At 41.4% G+C, this 24,847-nt stretch overlaps 1 pseudogene; it reads right to left on the bottom strand.

Annotated features, from left to right (window-relative positions):
- Positions 1 to 777: 777 nt before the first annotated feature.
- Positions 778 to 22,306, bottom strand: LOC129856078 (syntaxin-binding protein 3-like; annotated as a pseudogene).
- Between the last annotated feature and the right edge of the window lie 2,541 nt (positions 22,307 to 24,847).

The raw sequence follows: 24,847 nt of genomic DNA, 5'->3' as shown, positions 1-24,847 counted from the left end.
TTCAATTCAGGTTGCTAATAGGGGATCAATATGGGGCACTAGTTGTATATGTAGCCTACACACTCCAATGCTGATTCACCACCAACAATCAATTGACATAATGTAAAACATGGCTGTGATCCTGTATTCTTCAGAGACTGGCTAAACATATGACAGACTCGATATATTACATAACAGAAGCCTCATAGTCTCAGAGAGGGGGAGAGCCATTGTCTCCCTCAGTTATGAGGAAACTTCGTCCACCCGATACCCATGTCCCAGCTCTGCCAGATACCAGTCAAAAACCCTGCTGCTCTTATTGTCCTCTCTATTGAACCTTTGCCTCTGCTTCCTGTCTGTAGTAGTCCACTGGAGGACTGGCTTTTGGTACAAGTATTGCAAAGATCACATTACTGTTGTTCTGATGGGGCTTTCTGATTTTAAAAAAATCATCATTATATTGTGTGGTGATGAAACATACACGTTCTATAAAAAACCTTGATCACTATGAGTGTTTCAGTAAATGGCTTTAGCACTACAGTATAGTTGTTTTTCACAGCAGAATTTTAACAAAGTGAGCAATCACTCCAAAGAAGAAGACACCATTGAACCACATCCATTTATTTATCAGTTGTTCAATACAATAAAAAATAATCTGTTAAAAACACTTGATAATCATAATATTGGTGAGAATATACAGGGTGAGAGAGTTTAGCAAGCAGCAGACAGTGCTTACATCACATGTACAACCTTAGCTTAGCTCATCTACATCTTATTTCATCCAAATGACATCTCTAAGCATTTCTCACAGGCTTTCCAACATGGAACATTATGAATGTTTTAACGAGAGACAAAAACAAACACACAGGGTGCATCTCAAATGGCACCCTATTCCCCAGCAGTACAACACATTTGACCAGAGCCCTATTATAAGGTGCCATTTGAGACACACCCGCACAGTTAGATTTGATTTCAAAAAGTCATGACTGTACTTTAGGGTAGGGCACAACGGTTATGTTACAAATATGCAACAGGCTCAAAAGTGAAGTATTAATAACACACATAGCTAATGACTAGTATCTAGAATATGAATTCCCTTCAGTCATCCATTGAGGAAATTGAGCGCTTTGTGCTCATGGAATTTTTTTTATTTTTTATTTAACTAGGCAAGTCATGGGAGGTGGGGGATGGTGTTACGTTCGAGGAAGGGGTACAGGGAAAAGGGGAGCGGGGTTGGTGTTACATTGGGGGAAGGGTTACAGGGTGGGTCACTCCTTCACTATTGTAAAGGACTCCTTGGTGGTAGTTGGTTTGCTCAGGGGCGGAATATCGTCTAGGAGCTTGATCGAGGTCACAATGTGGGATGATCCTGGAGATTTAATGAAAATTACATGTTTGTTTACTAACAAAATAATGTCATAAAAATGACAGATGAAGAACATTCTGTAGTGTTGTTTTGCCTGACATTCAAGACCATGACAGAACCATACTTTTGTACTGTGAATCATAATTTTCCATTAATTACTTGTTTTTTGTACTACCATTTATTTACAGCAGGGGGTGTCAAGCACTAGTACAGGTACTGACTGGGCTGTAAATAGCAACAATAACAATGGTTGGGTGAATCTCAAAAGTCTTCTCAATTCACATTGGAAGCGATGAGAGTGAATACTTTTGAGATTCACCCACTGCTGTTGGTACCCACCTATGAGGACCTCACAGGACTTGACAGACTGTGTGACCTGGTAGGCACAGCGCATCTCTGAGTAGCTGATCCCTCCGATGACGAAGATGATGAGCCTGGAGCCACTCCTCCGCTCAATCTGAGAACTGACCTTGTGTTTCTGACGGGCACTGGGAGAGGAGAGAGGGATTAAGATATGGAGGGTGTGTGGAGAGAGAGAGTATGTCTGAGATTGGAACTTAATAATAAGTTACATTATCATATATATTATGATTTTTTCATTAATAAAATCACATCTGTGTCTCTTCCATATCCTAGATCTAGACTATAAAAGCAGGGTTCCCCAACTGTCGGCCGCAGGCCCGAATTTGGCACGTGGGCTGTTTCATTTGCATGCCCCGCCACCCCAAAAATAAGTTCTGAGCCCAAAACAAATCCATAAAACAATTTAGATTTTTGGGGATTTTCATTCTTGGACATAAAAGCCTAACAATACCAGAAATCGTCTCCAAAGGATTTTCATTTTGGAGGTCTAGTCCCGAGTATTCCCAAGCGTTATAGAGAGATCATATACAAATGTAAGCAAGATTTGAAATGATGTTGTAGTTAAATATTATATCTGAGAATGTGGTCAATTTGTAGTATACAAATTATTAGTAACTATGTTCCGGCCCCGTGACCAGCTGCTCTATAAATACATCGCTGAATCTAGTTGGTGATTCCTGCTATAGAGTTCAGCTTGTATAACTGACATGCAGCAAAATAACGTGAACCATTCATTGTCACAAACTGGAATAACACACGCCAGGGATGGGAGAAGCCTCTGAGTTTGATTTGAGTGCCAATGCTCCCCAGCCACTCATTCTTTAACCCCCATAACCCCTTCCTCAACCCATCCTTTTGGTTGCAATTTATATATGAATGTCAACCTTGTGCACGTGTTTGTTGCCATGCTTTACCAAAAACAAATACCTCAACTGCAATTGTAACAATTAAAAAATCTTGAATCTTACTTAACCGCCCTAGATCCGTTCCATGGCTGCTGGGCACTCTGACTGTTGTGGCCATTCCTCTTGTCCAGCTTGTTCCCCAAAGCATCATGGAACACCACCCCTTTCTCTCCCCAATTTTGTGGTATCCAATTGGTAGTTACAGTCTTGTCTCATCGCTGCAACTCCCGTACGGACTCAGGAGAGGCGAAGGTCGAGAGCCGTATGTCCTCTGAAACACAACCCAGCCAAGCCACAGTGCTTCTTGATACAATGCCCGCTTAACCCGGAAGCCAGCCACACCAATGTGTCGAAGGAAACACTGTACACCTGGTGACCGTGTCAGCGTGCATTGCGCCCGGCCCGCCACAGGAGTCACTAGAACGCGATAGGACAAGAACATCCCTACCGGCCAAACCCTCCCCTAACCCGGATGACACCAAAATAGTCTCAAGAGTGAACGGGTTTGATAACAGTGAAGTTAAGATGTAAAATGACAAGTTATGTAAGTTGGAAGCTTGTGGAGCTGGGCTTAATGATGTGATCTACGCAACTTTAAAAGAGGTCCAGCCAACCTTTTGGTAAAGAATGCAGTGATGAGTAATAAAACTGTCGTCTCCTGTGATATATCAAAGGGCGCTATGATAAAACGGCATCCAGGGGTTTAAGAGTAGTGGAGGCTGCAATTTGATAAATAGTCTTACCATAATCCCAAACAGGTAGAAAGGTTGACTGCACAATCTGCTTTGTGCTGACTTAAGATGGGCAAAATCTGTTTCTGTAAAAAAAGCCCACTTAAAATCTTTGCTTCTTAACAAGCTCATTTGTTTGTTTTTTAAACGTTAAATCATTGTAAATCAAAATAACAAAGGTATTTTTGTATGCAGGGACTCTTTCGATTATAGAACCATCCGATGAGTTTCTTAAACGGATGCAATCGAAACGGGGATAAAAATAGAATTTGTTCAATAGAAACTCTCGTTTGCAACTGTTGGACTAATGATTACACCCTAGATAAGCTAGATGCAGGCAAGTGTGTGCAAGGCAGTATTGAATGTCACTCTGTCCATGTGTCACTCACTGTCTGTCATCTCATTTTTCTCTGGACCGGTGTGCACCTACGTTGTAAACTCATCATAGGCTAGGTTGTAGCAAACTCATGATGGGTACAGGGGAAATTTGAGTATTACGTAGTAGCCTAAACCTATCTATGTTACATTGAACTGTGTGAATGGAATATGAATGACAGTCATCCAACATGCTGTAATAGAAATAAGGCCATGCTCATGAACAAAAAAAAGATAGCTTTCTCCCTCATAAACGGCACTAACCGCCACTGGTTTGGCCGAGGTAGGCTGTCATTGTAAACAAGAATTTGTTCTTAACTGACCTGCCTAGGTAAATAAAATAAACATAGCCTACAAGGAAAGGCCATTACATTCTAAATGTTAATAAAATTGTTTTATGACAGTTTTTATGAGTATGCACTGGTAGCCTACACACGTGTAGTTTATTGTCGGTCAATCAGAGGCGCTACAGAGGGTCCATGGGTAATTACAAAAATTACAGAATGAAGTTGGCTAAATGAGGAGGCTACCAGAACGAAGAGACATTTTTTCAGAATAAACGTGGTGAGTGAAAAACGGAATTACATAGCTCACTCACTACCTGGTATGTCATTCTACTGTTAAACGACTCTGTATGCATTGTTTGTTGGCAACCTTGATATTTACAAAGTTTTTGGAACGGATTCCTGTTGGAACGTTCCACAAATTATACCCACCCACAATGATCAACCAAAAGGTAGGCTGTTGTTTCATATGAAAGGAGTTGTTGTAGACCAATACAGGGAGCGTAGCAAAACAGCCTAAATTACCCTTGCTACTTGAGCTAGCTGGCTAACTTAGCGGACTACTGTAGCTAGCTAGCTTCTTTACAACGATTTGATGCAGTCAAGACAGGCACTACCTCCAGATGGTATGATAGATAACCTATGGCAGCAACAAGGTCATGGCGTGAGCAGGTCTCCATCCATTTTTAACATGTATTTCAACTATCTGAACATTTGAATAGTGCAATCATTTAAAATGCCCATCCCTAGTAGAGTAATCAGAGCCTTTGTTCAATTTAGGGATGGGCATTTGAAATGATTTCACTACTTGAATAATATCATGATTTGTTTTCGGATATCTGGAGTCGAAATACATGCGTTTTAAAGAAAAACTTTTTGGGGGTGGGAAACTTCAATGGAGACTCAGGGGCAGGTGTGTGTGGCAAGGAGGGAGAGAAATAGTGAGAAAAAAGTGGCCAAACCGACTGGCATTAGTTTGACAGAGTTGCTGCTGCCATCTATCATACCATCTGGTAGTGCCGGTCTTGACTGCATCAAAACTCTATTCATATTAAACCTCAGCCTACCTGTTGGTTGATCATTGTAGCCTACTCCTTCCATTTGGCAATGATTAGACATCTCCCACTTCAGTTGCTACACATGGAGCCTCTGATTGTAGTGCCACTTTGACAGATAATAACAACAAGCTACACGTGTGAAACGGGTGTGTAGGCTACCGGTGTGTCTTTTATGGGGTGCACTCATGAAAACTGCAATAAAACTTCACATTCAGAGCATTTTTTACACCTCGAACTCTACAAAGTGTCTCAGAGAAGAAGTGCTGATCTACGATCAGGTCCATACTGTCCATGGAACCTAGATCTAAAAAGGGTAAACTGATCCTAGATTAGCACTCCTACTTTGTGAATACAGGCTCTGTTTGGGCCCATCACTTCCTGCTCCACCCTGCCCTTGTAACTCCCTCCCTCCCTGTGCCTGAAAAAAGCTAAAAGTGACACAGTTCTGTTCTGTGAGACAAAGAAACGGTTTATCAATGTTATCATCGTCTGCATTACGCTGACCTCCATCAGGTCTTTGAAGACAGGTGTCCATCTGGACAGGTTGTATGTCTCTTCCTGAAAGCGCTCCCTTCGAGACGACCTAAGCAGTGGGAACAAGCTTGGCTGGAGAGAGGGAGAGAGTGAAAGAGAGATATAGAAACGAAACCATAAATAAAAGTCAAGTTTAAAGGTAAGAAGATACAAAATAAGAATTGCAAAAAAAAGATAAAAAACCATAAAACTAGTGAAGTTCCACACTATAATACAATACACTGATGGTACTGTATAATCCACCTGGGCTATGACTATGCTAAGATCTAGCAAACTACATACAGTAGGCTATGCCCTATAAAATCTCACTAACCGAAGATATGATGGGGACTCCTAGTTCTCTCCAGTTGAGAATAAACTCTCTGTCCTCCTGAATCTTAACGTGATGGATGAGTTCGTTCAGGTTCTCCTCTGTTGTTCCTGTTCAGAACCAGAAAGAAAAAGGTTTTAAAAATGCTAATTGACTAAAGTTACCTCAGGCCAAACGAAAAGAGATTATATTGAAGGAATATTCCTATAGCTGAAGCTCCAATGGTACCTTTGTCAAGGGGCACATAAGGAATTCATGATCTTCCATTTTCAAACTGTAGACTTTCTTTGAATTTTCAATTGAATAGACGCCATATAAAAAGCGTCTAAATGTTTACATGTACATTTAAAGATTCTCTTTAAAACTGTGAGGGCACAGGGTGAGTCAGAGCAGCAGACTTGCCATTGAGGCTGAAGATGTAGAGGAGAACCGCTCTGATCTTGTCGTAGATGACGTGGGGATGCAGCAGCACAGGAAGCAGTGTCCTCATCGGGTCCTTCACCTTCTGACCCTCCACATTAGACCCTACTGCCAGGTCCTACACAACAGTGAACACACAGCATCAGTCAGAAACCACAAGGTCATACATAAGGGACAAGTACATTACAACAGTGACATTTTGTCCATAAATATGAGACACTGTAAAGCATACCTGCTCAGCTTTGCAGAGATTCTGCACATTCTTCTGGAAGTGGTTCATACAGTCTTCAGTCAAATTCAGATGGACAGTTTTCTGTGGTTGACATAGAAACATGGCTGAGAAAAACAGTCTAATATTTTATTGTAATATCAATACATTTTCCCACATGGCAGTATAAGTGAACAGCTTTAATTTCCAATCACACAATCACAAACCCAATCACATAATAGAGGACTGACCTGTTTTTCCACAGTATCATTTCCATAGAGAGCCGGTGGAAAAGAAACACCACAATAACCTGGGCCTCAGAGGCATCACACCCAAACAGAGCAGACCAACTCAGGATGACAACCAAAACGGACCAGGTTACATTGGGCTACATACCTGAGCCACCTGCTTGCGGAAGTGGGGCATCTTCTTCATAAGCTGGGATAAGACACTTATTGTGATCTAGAAAACAGAAAATAATGATAAAAACAATGATTTTACTTTATTTTATTTAACCAGGCAAGTCAATTAAGAAAAAATTCTTATTTACAATGATGGCCTGGTAAGAGGCAAAAAGCCTCCTGTGGGGACGGGGGCTGGGATAAAAACTAAAAAAATAATAATATTTAAGACAAAACAGACAGAAGACACTGGCAACAGCACAAACACAACAGCAAAAAAAACAGTGAGTGGATGTGTGTGTAGGTATATGTGTGGTGTGGGTGAAGAAAAACATGCTTCCTTACAAAAGTCCACGCAAACTAGTGACAGCAGGTGACAACTAGAAACAACTACATGTCCCAACAACCTGTTTATCCATTTGTCCTTTTAACTCCTCCAGGGACACAAGGTCCTGGGACCTCATTTATAAACCGTGCGTAGGTAAAAAACATACCCCAAAATGTACAGTACCAGTCAAAGGTTTGGACACATACTCATTCAAGGGTTTTTCTTTATTGTAGAATAATAGTGAAGACATCAAAACTATGAGATAACACATATGGAATCATGAAGTAACCAAAAAAAGTGTTAAACAAATCAAAACAAACTCAGCAAAAAAAGAAACGTCCTCTCACTGTCAACTGCGTTTATTTTCGGCAAACTTAATTAACATGTGTAAATATTTGTATGAACATTACAAGACTCAACAACAGACAAACTGAACAAGTTCCACAGACATGTGACTATGTGACTAACAGAAAAATAATAATCTGTCCCTGAACAAAGGGGGGGGGTTCAAAATCAAAAGTAACAGTCAGTATCTGGTGTGGCCACCAGCTGCATTAAGTACTGCAGTGCATCTCCTCCTCATGGACTGCACCAGATTTGCCAGTTCTTGCTGTAAGATGTTACCCCACTGTTCCACCTGCAAGTTCCCGGACATTTCTGGGGGGAATGGCCCTAGCCCTCACCCTCCGATCCAACAGGTCCCAGACGTGCTCAATGGGATTGAGATCCGGCTCTTCGCTGGCCATGCCAGAACACTAACATTCCTGTCTTGCAGGAAATCCCACACAGAACGAGCAGTATGGCTGGTGGCATTGTCATGCTGAAGGGTCATGTCAGGATGAGCCTGCAGGAAGGGTACCACATGAGAGAGGAGGATTTCTTCCCTGTAACACACAGCATTGAGAGTGCCTGCAATGACAACAAGCTCAGTCCGATGATGCTGTGACACACCGCCCCAGACCATGACGGAACCTCCCCCTCCAAATCGATCCCGCTCCAGTGTACAGGCCTCAGTGTAACGCTCATTCCTTCGACGATAAACGTGAATCCGACCATCACCCCTGGCGAGACAAAACCGCAACTCATCAGTGAAGAGCACTTTTTGCCAGTCCTGTCTGGTCCAGCGACGGTGGGTTTGTGCCCATAGGCGACGTTATCGCGGGTGATGTCTGGTGAGGACCTGCCTTACAACAGGCCTACAAGCCCTCAGTCCAGCCTCTCGCAGCCTATTGTGGACAGTCTGAGCACTGATGGAGGGATTGTGTGTTCCTGGTGTAACTTGTTGTTGTTGCCATCCTGTACCTGTCCCGCAGATGTGATGTTTGGATGTACCGATCGTGTGCAGGTGTTGTTACACGTGGTCTGCCACTGCGAGGACAATCAGCTGTCCGTTCCGTCTCCCTGTAGCGCTGTCTTAGGCGTCTCACAGTACGGACATTGCAATTTATTGCCCTGGCCACATCTGCAGTCCTCATGCCTCATTGCAGCATGCCTAAGGTACGTTCACGCAGATGAGCAGGGACCCTGGGCATCTTTCTTTTGGTGTTTTTCAGTGTCAGTAGAAAGGCCTCTTTAGTGTCCTAAGTTTTCATAACTGTGACCTTAATTGCCTACCGTCTTTGAAAGACAGGGTTCTGAAAAAGGGTTGTTTCTTTTCACATTTTATATTTGCGATTTTTCAAAGTAGCCACCCTTTGCCTTGATGATAACTTTGCATACTCTTGGCATTCTCTCAACCAGCTTCATGAGAAATTCACCTGGAATGCATTTCAATTAACAGGTGTACCTTGTTAAAAGTTAATTTGTGGAATTTCTTTCTTTTTTAATGCGTTTGAGCCAATCAGTTGTGTTTGACAAGGTAGGGGTGGTATACAGAAGATAGCCCTATTTGGGCTAAAGATCAAGTCCATATTTTGGCAAGAGCAGCTCAAATAAGCAAAGAGAAACGACAGTCCATCATTACTTTAAGACATGAAGGTCAGTCAACGCAGAAAACTTCAATAACTTTGAACGTTTCTTCAAGTGCAGTCGCAAAAACCATCAAGAATAATGATGAAACTGACTCTCATGAGGACTGCCACAGGAAAGGAAGACCCAGAGTTACCGCTGCTGCAGAGGATAAGTTCATTAGAGTTAACTGCACCTCAAATTGCAGCCTTCAGAGTTCAAGTAACACACATCTCAACATCAACTGTTCAGAGGAGACTGCGTGAATCAGGCCTTCATGATCGAATTGCTGCAAAGAAACCACAAATTAAGGATCATTAAGAAGAGGAGACTTGCTTGGGCCAAGAAACACGAGCAATGGACATTAGAGACTGGAGGAAATCTGTCCTTTGGTCTGATGAGTCCAAATTTGAGATTTTTGGTTCCGCCGTGTCTTTGTGAATCACAGAGTATGTGAAAGGATGATCTCCGGATGTGTGGTTCCTACCGTAAAGCATGGAGGAGGAGGTGTGATGGTGCATTGCTGGTGACATTGTCAGTGATTTATTTAGATTTCAAGGCACACTTAACCAGCATGGCTACCACAGCATTCTGTAGCGATACGCCATCCCATCTGGTTTGAGCTTAGTGGGACTATCATTTGTTTTTCAACAAAACAATGACCCAAAACACACCTCCAGGCTGTTTACAAAACACACCTCCAGCAAACTCACACGCCCATCAATCAAAGCCACCAGCATATGTCAGACACAGGAGAAAACATTTCTCCCTTAAAACATATTTTATAACTCTAGGCATACCTTATGCTTTCCTGAAAGCAGGCTATAAGACAATGAATTGATAATGAAAATATGAAAGTATGAATGGGACAGTTGTGCTATGCTAAGCTATGCTGAGATGAAATTCACAATCATTACAATATAAATAAATACACGCAACATGTCTATAGCCTATTTATCAGCGACACTGATTATCAAGAGGGAGAGTGTTTGAAAGATTTTTCTTGGAAAGATACTGTGAGGAACTATTATAATTTGAATTAATTATTTATAAAAATTAAGTTACTTCGCTTACTGTGTGAGGTAAAGAAAACAATGGCAAAAGCCCAGCTGGGCACTTTCCTGCATTTGTGAGAAGCAGGCCAGGTACTTCAATGCGTGCTAGGGCTGACCCCATTTAGTCAACTGGTCTATTGTTTGCTCAATAGGCTGTTGGTTGACCGAGATTTCTTCAGTCGAGCAGTCACAATTTGTTTTTGTTTTTTTGTTCATGGTGCACAAGACACCTGTCTCAATGGAATAATCCATTGTGTAGGCCACAGGGATTGCACAGTCCATCACTCTAAGGCATGTGACATGGGTATATTATGTCAAAATAATGGTGCAACACTAATAAATCAAATATTTTATAACAAGTGTGCTTTCTCCCACGTTGGACACGGTCGCTGTCCGCGGTTCTGAAACAATCTTCAGTGCGGCCTTTCATTGGTCGAAAGAACAGGACGACTCTCGGTCGACCATGATAATAATTATTTATTTATTTTAGTCGGGGACGGTCCTAATGCCTGCTCAGGCTCGAGCACGCTCCGTCAACATTTACAGGACAGAGAAACCAGACATGCTCATTGCTCACATGGAGCACGTCAGTGCCTTACAAAGAAGTGTAGCAGCTTTTTTACTCTGCAAACACGAGAATGGTAAATTGCTGTAATTAATACATGCATAAAAATGAATTAATCCGTCATTTTGGTTACATTAACGGAAAACCACATGGGCATTCATAAAAGTGCATTGTGGGCCGATACTGTATAGCCTAGGCTACTATCCTACTTTTTTTGTCTCAACTAGGGCAGCATATCGGCCAGGACAGGGCCTGATCTATAAATTAAGAAAGGATTCCATATCAAATTATACCATGTCAGGATTGGCACATTGTCCATTTGACCCAACATTAGTGCATATAGGCCTCTGAGCCAGAACAACCTTGTCGACTGCTGTTGAATAATTTTTGTTGTTATTGCTTATAATCATTAGTAAACACTCAAATCAAATTGAAATCACATTTTATTGGTCAAATACACATGGTTAGCAGATGTTAATGCGAGTGTATTCAGTACATAAAAAAATCCTAAAATGAATGTAAGCCAATTTAAACATTTTGACAGTTATTTTGTTTTCATGACAGTCTTCATCAATAACCGTCATTAACACAGTGTCACGTTCCTGACCTGTTTTCTGTTGTTTTTGTATGTGTTTAGTTGGTCAGGGCGTGAGTTGGGGTGGGCATTCTATGTTATGTGTTTCTATATTGGGTTAAATGTGTTGCCTGATATGGTTCTCAATTAGAGGCAGGTGTTTGACGTTTCCTCTGATTGAGAACCATATTAAGGTGGGCTGTTCTCATTGTTTGTTTGTGGGTGATTGTTGCTGTGTCGGTGTTTGTTGCACCACACGGTACTGTCTCGTCTCGTTCGTTCGTTCGTTCTTTCCTGTTCGTACGTTCTTCGTTTTATGTAGTTCTCATGTTCAGGTCTGTTTAACGTCGTTTGTCGTTTTGTAATTATCAAGTGTATTTTCGTGTCAGTGTTCGTCTTGTCTATTAAATTCATCATGGAAAATTACCACGCTGCACATTGGTCCTCAGATCCTTGTTGCCTCTCCTCGTCTGAGGAGGAGGAAGAGCTAGACTGTGTAACAGCTTTCTTCCTGGGATGAAGGAGAGGACCAAAATGCAGCGCAGTTTGTGTTCAACATGTTTAATATAACGAACTGTGAACACTTACAATACAAAACAACAAACGTGAAAAAAACGACAGTCCTATCTGGTGCAGAACACAAACACAGAGACAGGAAACAACCACCCACAATCCCCAACACAAAACAAGCCACATATATATGATTCTCAATCAGGGACAACGATTGACAGCTGTCTCTGATTGAGAACCATATTAGGCTGAACACCGAAACAGACGAACTAGACACACAACATAGAATTCCCACCCAGCTCACGTCCTGACCAACACTAAACAAGCAAAACACATAAGAACTCTGGTCAGGACGTTACAGACTGCCGTTACACACAGTTACTCAATTACCATCGCAGCCCCCTAACACAAATGTAACAAAAAACATACCTTCCCATCCTGGCTGTTTTTTGTTGGCAGAAATTTCCTTCACTAGTTTAGGTATTTGTCTAGAATATAAAAAATAAATTAGATTGTTACAATGGTTATCATGAAGATAATTAACTGAAATAGATAGAAAATTGGAATAACTTCTAAACTATCTCTGATACTCACTCTGATACCTCCGCAATGTGAATGTGCTTGAGTCTAACCCACAGCTCGTCATTCTCATTCAGCAGGGCCTCCTTCTCAGAACCATCTTTACACTTGTATCTGGACAGAGAAACAAGTGAATGAACAATGTGTGTTTTACATCATCGTGGTGGTGGATTATACAGTGCATTCAGAAAATATACAGACCCCTAGACTTTGTCCACATTGTTACATTAGTCTTATTCTAAAATTGATCACACACACACAACAAAGCAAAAACAGGTTTGACATTTTTGCAAATTTGCAACTGAATTTACCACAGGTGGACTCCAATCAAGTTGTAGAAACATCTCAAGGATGTTCAAGATCAATGGAAACAGGATGCACCTGAGCTCAATTTCGAGTCTCATAGCAAAGGGTCTGAATACTTAAGTAAATAAGGTATTTAAAATATACATATATATATATATATATATACACAATTTGCAAAAAAAATGTAATGTTTACACTTTGTCATTATGGGGTAATGTTTGTAGATTGATGGGGGGGCACGATTTAATCAATTTTAGAATAAGGCTGTAACGTAACAAAATGTGGAAAAAGTCAAGAGGCCTGAATACAAATGCACTGTATGTACATTGCCTTCAGAAAGTATTCACACGCCTAGACTTTACACATTTTGTTATGCGAAAAGGTGGTATTAAAATGGATTTAATGAAATTAATTGCCAACAATCTACACAAAACTGTAATGTCAAAGTGGAAGAAAAAGTCGAACATGTAATATAAAACACTAATATATCTTTAGATAATCTTTTTTACCCCCTTTTCCTCCCCAATTTTGTGATATCCAATTGCAACCTTGTCTCATCGCTGCAACTCCAACAGGTTCGGAAGAGGCGAAGGTCGAGTCATGGGTCCTCCGAAACATGACCCACCAAGCCGCGCTTCTTAACACCCCCTCCCTTAACCCCTGCACCAATATTTCGGAGGAAATACCGTTCAACTGATGATTGGGGTCAGCTTGCAGGAGTCCGCCCCGCCACATGGAGTCGCTAGAGCACGATGAGCCAAGTACAGTCCCTCCGGCCAAACCCGGACAACACTGGGCCAATTGTGCACCGTCCTATGGGACTCCCGGTCACGGCCGGCCGGAACACTGCGATGCAGTGCCTTAGAGCGCAACGCCACTCGAGAGGCAACACAAATATATATTGATTAGATAAGTAATCAAGCCCCTGAGTCGATAACATTTTTGAATCACCTTTGGCAGTAACTACAGCTAGATGTAAGAGCTTTACACAACTGGATTGAACAACATTTGCACATTCTTTTTTTACTTCTTCAAACTCTGTCAAGTTGGTTGTTGATCATTGCTATACAGCCATTTTGAAGTGTTGCCATAGATTTTCAAGCCGATTTAAGTCAAAACTTAAACTAGGCCACTCAGGAACATTCAATGTCGTCTTGGTAAGGAACTCCAGTGTATATTCAGCCTTGTGATTTTGGTTATTGTTCTGCTGAAAGGTGAATTTGTTCCCCGGTGTCTGTTGGAAAGCAGACCGGACCAGGTTTTCCTCTAGGATATTGTATTACGTTTCAGTTGCTTTTTATCCTTGCTGATGACATGATGCAGCCACTACCATGCTTGAAAATATGAAGAGTGGTACTCAGTGATGTGATGTTTGCCACAAACATATAGCTTGCATTCAGGACATAAAGTGAATTTCTTTTCCACATTATTTGCAGTTTAACCTTAGTGCCTTATTGAAAACAGGATATACAGTTGAAGTCAGAAGTTGACATACACCTTAGCCAAATACATTTAAACTCAGTTTCACAATTCCTGACATTTAATCCAAGTAAAAATTCCCTGTCTTAGGTCAGATAGGATCACCACTTTATTTTAAGAATGTGAAATGTCAGAATAATAGTAGAGTGATTTATTTCAGCTTTAATTTCTTTCATCACATTCCCAGTGGGTCAGAAGTGTACATACACTTAATTAGTATTTTGTAGCATTGCCTTTAAATTGTTCAACTTGGGTCAAACGTTTTGGGTAGCCTTCCACAAGCTTCCCACAATAAGTTGGGTGAATTTTGGGCCATTCCTCCTGACAGAGCTGGTGTAACTGAGTCAGGCTTGTAGGCCTCCTTACTCGCACACACTTTTTCAGTTCTGCCCACAAATTTTCTATTGGATCGAGGTCAGGGCTTTGTGATTGCCACTCCAATACCTTGACTTTGTTGTCCTTAAGCCATTTTGACACAACTTTGGAAGTATGCTTGGGGTCATTGTCCATTTGGAAGACCCATTTGCGACCAAGCTTTAACTTCCTGACTGATGTCTTGAGACGTTGCTTCAATATATCCACATCATTTTTCCATCCTCATGATGACATCCATTTTGTGAAGTGCACCAGTCCCCCCTGCAGCAAAGCACCCCCACAACATGATACTGCCACCCCTGTGCTTCATAGTTGGGATGGTGTTCTTCGACTTGCAAGCCTCCCCCTTTTTCCTCCAAACAAAACAATGGTCATTATGGCCAAACAGTTCTATTTTTGTTTCATCAGACCAGAGGACATTTCTCCAAAAAGTACGATCTTCGTCCCCATGTGCAGTTGCAAACCGTAATCTGTCTTTTTTATGGCGGTTCTGGAGCGGTGGCTTCTTCCTTGCAGAGCGACCTTTCAGGTTATGTCGATATATGACTCGTTTTACTGTGGATATAGATACTTTTGTAGCTGTTTCCTCCAGCATCTTCACAAGGTCCTTTTCTGTTGTTCTGGGATTGATTTGCACTTTTCACACCAAAGTACGTTCATCTCTAGGAGACAGAGCGCGTCTCCTTCCTGAGCGGTACGACGGCTGCGTGGTCCCATGGTGTTTATACTTGCGTACTATTGTTTGTACAGATGAACGTGGTACCTTCAGGCGTTTGGATATTGCTCCCAAGGATGAACCAGACTTGTGGAGGTCTACAAATGTTTTTCTGAGGTCTTGGCTGATTTCTTTTGATTTTCCCATGATGTCAAGCAAAGAGGCACTGAATTTGAAGGTAGGCCTTGAAATACATCCACAGGTAAACCTCCAATTGACTCAAATTAGGTCAATTAGCCTATCAGAAGCTTCTAAGCTATGACATCATTTTCTGGAATTTTTCAACCTGTTTAAAGGCACAGTCAACTTAGTGTATGTAAACTTCTGACCTACCGGAATTGTGAAATAGTGAATTATAAGTGAAATAATCTGTCTGTAAACAATTGTTGGAAAAATTACTTGTATCATGCACAAAGTAGATGTCCTAACCGACTTGCCGAAACTATAGTTTGTTAACAAGATATTTGTGGAGTAGTTGAAAAACGAGTTAATGACTCCAACCTAAGTGTATATAAACTTCCGACTTTAACTATGTTCTGTACAGACTTCCTTCTCATTCAGGTTAGCATTTTAGAGTAACTACAATGTTGATCCAGCCTCAGTTTTCTCCTATCACAGCCATTAAACTCTAACTGTTTTAAAGTCACCATTGGCATCATGTTGAAATCTCGGAGCGGTTTCCTTCCTCTCCGTCAAATAAGTTAGGAAGGATTCCTGTATCTTTGTAGTGACTGGGTGTATTGATACACCATCCAAAGTGTAATTTATAATTTCACCATGGTCAAAGGGATATTTAATGTCTTATTTTTTGGGGATCTACAAATATGTGCCCTTCTTTGTAAGGTATTGGAAAACCTCCCTGGTCTTTGTGGTTGAATCTGTGTTTGAAATTCACTGCTTGACTGAGGGACAGGTAATTCATTGTATTTGTCGGGTACAGAGGAAGTAGTCATTCATATTGCACACAGTGCGAGTCAATGCAAATTATTATGTGACTTGTTTTTCCCAATTAACTTATTTAGGATTGCCATAACAAAGGGGTTGAAAACTTAATGACTGAAGACATTCCAGCCTTTCAGATTTTATGAATTTGTAAAAATGTCTAAAAACATAATTACACTTTGACATTACGGGGTATTGCGTGTAGCCCAGTGACACAAAGGATGAATACTTTCTGAAGGCACTGTAGTTCTGTTCACAGCATGTAGCAAAGAACATGCTTCAGGCACATGGCAAGCTAAAAGAGCTTTTCCTTTCGATCTACTGTATCAATGTATTTTTACCCAGTCAGACATTCCAGAACAAGTGAGAACAAAAACACTGCACACAAGACAGGAAATCAAAGGAGAGTGGACCACAGGGAGACAAAATGGTCACTAAGTCATCAGCTAAAGGGGATCTGAATACAGAATAAAACATTTTTAAAATAATTCTGGGTCTGAGCTGGGGTCTTACTTGTATGTGTTGTTCTTGTATGTGTTGTTCTCGTAGGCCACAGCCTGGTAGGTCAGCTCATGTAGGATGGGAGTCACAGGGTCAAAGCCACTCTCAAGGATGAGCAGCTGGGCATGGGTCTTTCCCTGAGGGAACAACAAATCACACACAGAAAGAAAGAAAGAGGTGTCATTTACATTGTAGTGTTACACTTTGTAGTGTTAAGCAATTACAGTACATGGCCAGCCAGATACTGATATTTAAATGACTTACTAATACAAATGACCCCTACTAACCTTTCAACTAAATACATCAAGACAATGTCTAGGGCAGGGGTGTCAAACTCATTTTGCCCCGGGAGCTGCATTCATTCTTCAACTAGGTCAGGAGTGCCGCACTCATTTTTTACAATGATTTCCTCGCCGTCACCCCCTGGGCCGTAATTTGGACACCCCTAGTCTAGGGCCATGTCATTATAGTCTTTATGTCACCTATTGGCTGGTATCCGTCTTCTTTGATGATATCCATAACACATTTTCTGACACACGAGGTTAAGTCCTTATTTATTGAGTCAACACCCTGCAAACAGCAGGCAAGATGGCCACCTCACCCTCTTCTTGTCGTTATCTTCCATCTCGTAATGCTGGGCCAGTTTGTTATCCACCAGCGCTGCTAGCTGCTTGGCATTATCCAGAGTGGTATTATCCAACATGGTCTCCATGAAAGGAATAAACATTGTCAGGCATGGGTTATATAAAAATTTAAAAAATCATGGATATTATGGAAAATAAACATAAACATTTTTTTTTACCATTTCTATTCAATTTAGAAGGTTCTTACTAAAAGCTCAGTTGAGACAAAAAAGTATATATAAATGTGATATCATAATAGTTAGATGGCTATTCATCCAAGGGTTGTTGCAGTGACTGACTGTTTTCTGTGAGCAAACAATCAAGGTGTGGCTACAGAACACGTATATATTCATACATTACAGACATTTATATAATACCATTTTAAATCCGACGGTTATATAATGCAATTCTAAGAATGTGCTTGGGGGCTGCAGCGAAGGAGGGACGCAGCGGTTCCTCCTGCGAAATTTGTAGCATTGGGGTGAAGGGGAGCGGGGGTTAAAAAGGGGTTCCATCCCCCTTGTTTTGGGGGTCCATAAAAAAAGAACAATCAATTGAAAGAAAAAATATGAAAAGAATATTATGCTGACACCAAACTTGTATATATAGCCACAAATGAGCCCAATAGCATATTGGTAAATGTATTTGTTTAAATTACTTTTACATTTTGGACCATGCATATAGACTATGCACGGTCCATATTATCAGGTATGCTATTAGCAATAAGCGTTATCACCTGTAGCCCAACTGATGTAGCATAGTGGCTATAAATAAATAGGCTGAAGCATGGGGTTGCCTATCTGCATTTACCCTACTGACCTTATCATTAGCTAGATCCCAAATGTGACATTTTAACTACTTAGCATCATACTGATGAATTGTATGTCCCAAAAAACACAGCTGTGTTGCCTAAGCATAGTGAATATAATGTAGGCCTACCAATGCCACCGCTAAAAACTCTGGGGGTAAAATGCCACCCGGGGTACCCATGCCACCGCTAAAAACTCTGAGCTTAAATTGGTTCTGTTTGCGCATATTTATGGGGTTGAGAAATAAATAAAGTAGGAATAGAATGCTGGGATCCCTGAAAGCTTGGAAAGCTTTTTTTAAAGCACAAAAACAATCTGACTAGGTAACTAGATAAACTATTCTACTACGGGGTTGTCTGATTTTTCTATTCATTACTTGTTTTGTTAGCAGAGGAAAAGTAAATGTGGACTGTTCTAGTATCTTCAAAGTGCGCCTCGGCAGAAATATTTTTATGTTCTATATTTTTTGGGCATGGCGGTAAGGATTTTCCCATGGTGCAGCGCCACAGCTAAATGACTGCAGCAGAAACACTGGAGTGGTGTAAGGAGAAGGGGTGTAAACTGAGAAAGAGGAGATCAGAGCTCCTTATGCTATCTGACCCCTGGGTACTCATCCAGCGTGGCACACCTTGTGACGATCTGGGCTGCCAGAGTCTCTGGTGGCTTCCCTTTGTCCTGACTACTGTGAGGGCTGTAGATACTGCGGAAGGCCCCAGGGTTATCACAAGTGAACACCTGAAAGATAAAGGATTGGTTTACATTAGTTCATGTGGATTGGTATACATCAGTTCATATGTAATATACAGCATTGAAAATGGCGCCGAAGGAGATGGCTGACCGTATACGATCCCATAACCAATTGTGCTATTGTGTATGTTTTTTTGAGTTATTTGTAGCATATTTTTTACATAATGTTTCTGCCACTGTGTCTTATGACCGAAAAGAGCTTCTAGATATCAGGACAGCGATTACTCACCCCGTACTGGAGGAATACATTTTCTTCAATGAGTCGGACGGGAAGGATTTACTTCAGATGCCCGACAAGGCCCTCATCCCCATCATTCGCAGGAGAAAGAGACAGAGGTATCGAGGACGAAAGTCCGGGTGCCTTGTAAGGATCCGTCGCCGAGAAGGTAATCTACCTTTACCATCAGTCCTATTAGCCAATGTAAAATCAATCGATAATAAAATAGACAAACTACGATCATGTATATCCTACCAACGGGACATTAAAAACTGTAATATATTATGTTTCACCGAGTCATGGCTGAATGACGACATGAATAACATACAGCTGGCGGGTTTTAAGCTTCTTCGCCAATAGAACAGCGGCCTCTGGTAAGACAAGTGGTGGCGGTCTATGTATATTTGTAAACAACAGCTTGTGCATGAAATATAAGGAAGTCTCAAGATTTTGCTCACCTGAGTTACTCTCTCTCATGATAAGCCACACCTTTTACCAAGAGCGTTTCTGTATTCGGCGCATGTGACCTAAAAATAAAATTTGGGAATCCAACTTTATCTATAGATTCTGATCAGATATTCGAACAAGAAAATACTAAATTGGGACCGACATTTTATGTAGCTATGATCCTTTGTAAATTAACTTGGTGATTAGGAACTAGGACTCCCGAGTGGCGCAGCGATCTAAGGCACTGCATCTCAGTGCTAGAGGCGTCACTACAGACCCTGGTTTGATTCCAGGCTGTATCTCAACCAGCCATCTCAACCAGCCGTGATTGGGAGTCCCGCACAATTGGCCCAGTGTCATCCGGGTTAGGGTTTGGCCGGGGTAAGCAGTCATTGTAAATAAGAATTTGTTCTTAGCTGACTTGCCTAGTTAAATAAATGTTAAATAAATAAAATGATACTACCCAGATTAACTTCATAAAAGGATTAAATATGATGTTATACATGGATGAGAGGATGAGAATCCAGAAAAGTGTTTATGCCATTTATGAAAACCAATCATTTTGACTGAGTTCATTGTGTTCAGCTTCACTCTCAATACTAGGTGCCATCAACACACGGTAACTGATAATCTTCCCATGGTTCTGCATTCTTAAAATCTTTTTTTTTAGAGGGATAAAACACACATCATAGAATCCAAGTCACACCCCTCAAGCATTTTCTCCTGACAACAGAACAGGTCTTTTGAATAATGAAACCTACAAGTGTTACCTGTATCCAGATATTCCGTTACAGAATCCTAGCGTTGACAGATTGCCACATTGTATAACATCATATTAAGATTCTAGAGCAACGCCCTTCCAGGATTTTGTGTACCTTTTTGTCCTATGGAAATCCAGCACCAACAGACACTCACAGACCAACAAAAATGAATAACCTAACTAACATGGTGCAAGTTATTTTGTAAGGGAAAGTAACAGTTTCTTATGTGAATAGAACATTTAAAAAACTTACTTGGGACTCCTGGGGCAAGAAGAAAATGTTTATTTCCTTGCAGACACGTATATATTTTGCACTGTACTGTTTCATCTTGCTGAACATCTCATCAGAACAATCTGAAGGGGGGAGAGTTCCAGAATTGACAATCAAAAAGGGGTTTATAATCATAAAGACAGAATATTTCTTGCCTCAGTATATACTTACAGTCAGTGAAATAAACATATGCTGCTTTGTACTTAGGTTTCAGCTTGAAGTCACCAATGAAGGCATCCACAAACTGTCAGCACAGAATGGAAATATTTCACTACAAATACACATTCACAGCCCTGTCAAACCTAGAACACATGAAGAACAAGTTGTACTATTTTGTTCGTAATGATGATCAATATAGACGTTTTCCTATTGAGGTGGAGTATGGTGTAGAGACATTTAATGATGTCGAACCTTTCCTGTCGGGGTCATGAAGTAGATGGCCTTCATTTCCAGTAAAGGCTCTATGCTTTTGTAGAGGTCCTCCACAACTAAGAGAAAATACAGTGTAATTTCAGTTCATGGCGCGGATATCAATAACACCACTTTTCACTGCTTTAAACATATTCGAAGTAGCCTTGGATTATTTGTACTATTAATTGAGTACATAAGAAGTTCTATGCTAATGATATGTCAGTCTTGCTTATGCTGTTGTGGGGACACATTCTTATATCCATCTTGCATATAACAAAACAGACAGTCTTACAGGGATCTAATATTTTCATATCCCTTCTACATGAAACAGAAGCGTCACTTTGACGTGTGAAAACGTCCACTTGCAATGTAATTCTCCAATTACAATCGAAGTCAACCACAATTGCTGTCATATTGTTGACCTGAAATCATGGTTACAATCCGCAACGGTCAGAAGTAAGGCCAAACAGTAGACATCTATGAAAATGATCATTTCCATTAGTGTGACATACTGCGATTCCCTCCTGCATCAGGTCGGACATTTTGCAGCACGTCGACAGAAGCTTGGTGGTGAAGTGGTCCAGTATCAATATCTGAGAAAGAAAAGATGTATGCTATGACCTCGATATGATACCTTTTGATTGTGTTGAATGTTTCACATTAGACAAGAGAGATGTCCATCATAAGCACAGCATACAATGCATTCCCAAGCAGCAGTGTATCAAAACAATGACTGGGTTGTGTGCAGTCGGGAATACGGCACTTAACCCAATAACATGGTCTAAGTGATGGAACGGTGAAGCAATGCAGGCAATACATTCAAGAACGCAACAGTGAGTGTCGTGTCAAAAGAAACAGATCCAGTCCCATTACCTTCCATATTTCTGACTTTTTGCAATCCTCGATGACCGTTTCCTTTATTCCTTGTTGAAAGATGAATGGCAGATAGCTTAACTTTAGTATTTATTACGTTCTACTTGTCAATCCCTAGGCTACGTTATTGACTGTCAGAGCTGCCCCCTCCCACAAATGATCCATCTGGCAAAACAATCAATGAAAGATATTATTTCCCAGGCCATAAAAAAATACTAAATATTGGAAAAGGTACCCTACACTCAAGTGCATTATATTTGTATATTTCTTGACAGTGCACTGAGCAATGATGTGTAGGCTATACACTGACCTAGCGGTCTGTCAAGGGGTGCAATCATTAGTCCAAACAATTGCATGAGAGATCTTAACTTTTTTTGCACACGTTTCCGCTATCCTTTCTACGAGGCTTTCTACTTCAGTGAGTCAGCGGCAAAGGACATTCTGCTCAGACCAGGCCCAAAACCCTGACACTCGATAACGGAAGAGGCGGCATTATAGAGGCCGGCGTGCGGGATACCAGATGAGACTACGTCGGCGAGTGAATAAACAACCTCCACCCTCCATTCTATTGGCAAATGTGCAATCAGTGGAGAATAAACTGGACGACCTCGGTTCAAGACTATCCTATCAACGTGATTTGAAGAACTATAATATCCCATGTTTCTCCGAGACATGGCTGAACAAGGACATGGAAAACATAAACCGAGCTGGTTTTTCTATACAATCGGCAGGACAGAACGGAAGCGTTGGTTAAACTCAGGGGGGTGGTGTGTATCTCTGTTAACAGTTGCGCGATCTCGAATATTATGGAAGACTTGAGGTTCTGCTCGCCTGAGTTAGAATACCTTATGATCAGCTGTAGACCAGGAGTACTCAAATCCTACCCTACGAGGTCCGGAGCCTGCTGGTTTTCTGTTCTACCTGATAAATTCCACCTCTGGCCTGCTCGCCTCCCTACCTCTGAGGAAGTACAGTTCCCGCTCAGCCCAGTCAAAACTGTTCGCTGCTCTGGCACCCCAATGGTGGAACAAACTCCCTCACGACGCCAGGTCAGCGGAGTCAATCACCACCTTCCGGAGACACCTGAAACCCCACCTCTTTAAGGAATACCTAGGATAGGATAAAGTAATCCTTCTAACCCCCCCCCCCCCCCCTTAAAAGAGTTAGATGCACTATTGTAAAGTGGTTGTTCCACTGGATATCATAAGGTGAATGCACCAATTTGTAAGTCGCTCTGGATAAGAGCGTCTGCTAAATGACTTAAATGTAATGTAAATGTAATAAATAATTGCACACACCTGGTGTCCCAGGTCTAAATCAGCCCCTGATTATAGGGGACCAATTTAAAAAATCAGTGGAACTGGCTTTGAGGTCTAGAGTTGAGTTTGAGGGCTGTAGACAATACTATTTACCAAGAGAGTTTATCTATATTTTTCGTAGCTTTCCATTTACCAACTCAAAACGATGCTGGCACTAAGAACACACTCTGTACAGGGCCTTAAGCAAACAAGAAAATTCTCACCCGAAGGTGGTGCTCCTAGTGGCCGATGATTTTAATGCAGGATAACTGAAATCTGTGTTACCCAATTTCTATCAGCATGTCAACTGTGCAACTAGAGGCAATAAAACTCTAGATCACCTTTACTCAACACACAGAGACACATACAAAGCTCTCCCTCACCCTCCATTTGGCAAATCTGACCATAACTCTTATCCTCCTTACAAGCAAAAACTCAAACAGGAAGTAACAGTGCTGCGCTCAATACGGAACTGGTTCAATGAAGAGGATGCTAAACTACTGGATTGTTTTGCTTGCAAACTGGAATAAGTTCCGGGATTCACCCAATGACATTGAGGGGTTTACCACATCAGTCACCGGCTTCATTAATAAGTGCATCAACGACGATGTCGTCCCCACAGTGACCGTACATATCCCAACCAGAAGCCATGGATTACAGGCAACATCCGCAGGCTAGATCGGACGCTTTCAAGGAGCAGGACAATAATCCAGATGCTTATAAGAAATCACACTACACCCTCCGACCAACCATCAAACAGGCAAATTATCCATACAGGACTAAATACCTTCTATGTTCGCTTCGAGGCAAGCAACACATAACCATGCATGAGAGCACCAGCAGTTCCGGATGACTGTGTGATCATGCTCTCCGTAGCCGAAGTGACTAAGGCCTTTAAAACAGGTTAACATTCACAAGGCCACAGGGCCAGATGGATTACCAGGAAGCTTACTCAGAGCATGCGCTGACCAGCTGGCAAGTGTCTTCACTAACATTTTCAGCCTCTCCCTGAACCAGTCTGTAATAGCTACATGTTTCAAGCAGACCACCATAGTCAATGTGCCCAAGAACGCCAAGGTAACCTGTCTAAATGACTATTGCCCCGTAGTAGAGTTATGCGCGGGACAGATTTCTTCATCCAGCTCCTGCCCGCAGGCGCAGATTTTCATACTGCACACCGCCCACACCAGTTGGCATTCTAGCCAACTTCCACCTGCTACCGCAAGAACTGGTCCCAAACCTAACCACCAACCGCAGTTCCCACAATGTTATTTTAGGTATATGTGACGCAGCTCACTTGCCAGCCATGGTCCCAGCAATTTTGCATCCTATTGGCAATATCAAATTTGCAAAAATAACTTAAGAAATAGGTTAAAATACCTATTATTCTCACAGTGGCCCATTATATTAGGCTATCAGTATTACTGGGCTATATCAGCCAATATGCTAGATGTAGTTTGAATAGAGCAGAGTCGGAGAGACTTGCGCTTTCTCTTGAGCTATTTTTATAGCCTACTATAAGGATTGGGAAGATTTTCAGACAGAAATATTGGTGATCGATATGTATTTCTAGGCAATATA

The sequence above is a fragment of the Salvelinus fontinalis genome, chromosome 5, assembly GCF_029448725.1.
Source record: "Salvelinus fontinalis isolate EN_2023a chromosome 5, ASM2944872v1, whole genome shotgun sequence".
NCBI lineage: Eukaryota > Metazoa > Chordata > Actinopteri > Salmoniformes > Salmonidae > Salvelinus > Salvelinus fontinalis.
The sequence above is the reverse complement of the archived record's forward strand: the minus strand, read 5'-3'. Positions and strand labels throughout refer to the sequence as shown.